Source organism: Setaria italica, chromosome IV (assembly GCF_000263155.2).
Source record: "Setaria italica strain Yugu1 chromosome IV, Setaria_italica_v2.0, whole genome shotgun sequence".
NCBI lineage: Eukaryota > Viridiplantae > Streptophyta > Magnoliopsida > Poales > Poaceae > Setaria > Setaria italica.
Window position 1 is genome coordinate 30,156,775 of NC_028453.1, and position 2,878 is coordinate 30,159,652.

Here is a 2,878-nt window from a genome sequence, read left to right on the forward strand (position 1 = left end):
GAAGAAAACGGGACCTCAACCTGATGCGATTGGGTTGGTGGTGTTGCATCCCGTTTTGGGTTTTGCTTCTTCCATGTCGATGGATTTCGGTCTCCAGACGGCGGAGCTCTTCTTCTTCTTCACCGGTGAGGACGTCGCCGATGGACTTTCAGCGGCTGCATGTGCGTCGATCATGGATTCGTCGTGCTGTCTATTGCGGCATATCCAAGGGTTGGGGCCTCTTCATGGTTGCGACGGAGTCTTTTCTCTCCGTTTTCTGCGCTCTATTCTTCATGCCTCCGATGCGGCGTGGGAGGATCGGGAGCTTCAGGTGACGGCGGAGAAGAAGAACAGGAGCATCCTGCAGTGGACTTGGTTGTAATTTCTTATGTTTGCAGGGGTCTCTTTCTAATTCTGGGATGTAATATCCTGTTATGTTAATCCGTTTCGAAAAAAAAAGAAAGAAAGAAAAAGCACTAACCCTCTGGATTAGAAAATAAAATTAAAGTTGTTCTCTTTCATGTAGGAGGACGTGAATATCATGAAAACGATGGGGTTTGATGCTTACCGATTTTCATTCTCTTGGTCAAGAATATTCCCAAGTATTATTGTCCATTATTTCTCATTTTGGGTTATATTTTTCTTAATTAGATTTGTTTCTTTACTGCTGTGCTAGTAAACTGATTTCTGGCCATGGGAAATACTATAGCTGGAGCTGGAAAAGTGAACTGGAAAGGAGTGACATACTATAACAGGTTGATAAACTACATGTTGAAGATAGGTAAATGTACAGATAATAGTTTTAGAAATGTTTGTTATTTAAACTTTGACAGCTGTTTCGAGCTTCATGCTGAAATTTACTCTGCTTCACAGGCATTAGCTAGCTCCAATTCTGACTGTTTGGATGTTTAGGAATTCGGAATTGGAATTTGACTCCAGTACCAACCAGTATTCCCTCACTTGCGCCCCCTCATCCACAAGGCTGACCCTGCCCCTCCATTTTGCGCCGAATCACTCCAAGAATCTGCTCTCTTTCTCCGACACTGCTCAAATCTTGATCTGGCGGCGCCCGAATCCAGCAGTAGGTGTTGACCTCGCTGGCACCAGCCGCGTCGACGACTGTTAGCACCGGCCGCTCCATCGCCCCTGCGCTGCCATGCCGCCCCTTCGCAAGCACGCCACACCCCTCTCCCTCACCCCTGCACCACTCCCTCACCATGTGTCGCTCTTGTGCCCATTCGCACGAGGTGTGGATGACGCGAGGGACTTCTTTCCCGGTGAAGACGGCGGCCTTCTCTGGTGAGGCGTGGGTGGCGCGAGTGAGTGTCGCCACCAGCATGGCCGGGGTGGAGAGGAGGAGAAGAAGATGGTCAATTCTCAAATGACTTGGTATGGATATCCAAACACGAATGGATATTCCCTAGCTCTTTCGAGTCCATCTAGCAATTTCTTTTACATCCAAACAATGATTTTGGTATTGTAACCCAATACCAATACTACTCTGATTTGGTATTGAACCCAATTCAATGCCAAGGCCTCCAATAACAACAGCCAAATGGAGCTTAGGTAAACTTATTATGGTAAGGAATTTCCTTTTGAAATTTTGAGTCACTGTTTTGAACAGAGTTCCTTATCACCCAACAAATAAGCTCTTCACATCGAGTTGTCTAGTGCCCTCTCATAATGTATGTATGAATATTTTCTTTGTTCCTTAAATAAACCTCTTCTAAGGATGATTTTTTTAATAACTAGTATGTTGTTTCTAATTTCATAACTCTTCTGCTTGTTTCCATACCTAAACCACGTCTATATGCAATCTGTAGAAAAAAAACACTACTAGTACTAGTTGCCATGCTCAAAAAACAAAATTCTGATTTTTGCAATGCTCCTGAAACTATTTCCTTCATGATCCTCCATAAAATGTCTCCCTTTTGCAATGCTTCTGAAACTGAAATCATACTTGATTCTGCAGGCAGCAGTACTTCTACTCCAGAGAAGAGCTACGCAGAGGTACTCTGTTTCCTTCACCTACCTTGCATGAGGAAGCGTTGTGCACTTTTGGCCTTGTATTTTCTTTTGTTCTAGCATTAACCCAGTGTTTCAGTGAAGACGATGCCCTTGATTCATGCCAACGTGATGACTCGAGTTTTGGATGTTGAGCTTAGGAAAATTTGTCTAGAACTCCAGGTGTTTTGAATGGAGTAAAAACAAAGACGGCCTCAGTTTGTGCTCACCCCGTGGGCTTTTCTTTAGTTGTGCAAATTTCCCGTCGTGCTAGGGAGAGTTAGCAGAGGACATGCTTTGTGGGCTGGAGAACGTGGTGGTGGTCTGATTGGGCTTGAGACTTGTCAGAATCGTGCATGGACCTTTGGGGCCATTAAGGGGAACAAGGGAGTGGAAGAAACGGTTCCCCGGTTTTTAAAATTTCTGATTTGCATTTTGCGATGGTGTTTCAGTTTTCTCTGAAAGTTGGATTAGCCTATCCATGGGTTGTAGACAGATACAACTGACAATAGGACGCGTTCCAGTGCTTACACGTCCATACTGGTAGCCAGGACTACCCTGTTTGCGGGTGATTCGGGGTGAATCATATGGTTACGAGTTGTGAGCAGCGCTCACTCTTTGCTCTACTAGTCTATCAACCATTAGAAAGTCATTTTAAAATTAGATTCCTACCTAATAATCAAAATTGTTTACCTACGTATCTTATTAATTTAATATTCTACACACACACACACACACACACACACACATATATATATATATATATATATATATATATGTGTGTGTGTGTGTGTGTGTGTGTATATATATATATGTGTGTGTGTGTGTGTGTGTGTGTGTGTGTAAGATACGAAAGATAGGTTATTTCGCGGGCGGGTGCGATATCTGCCCAACT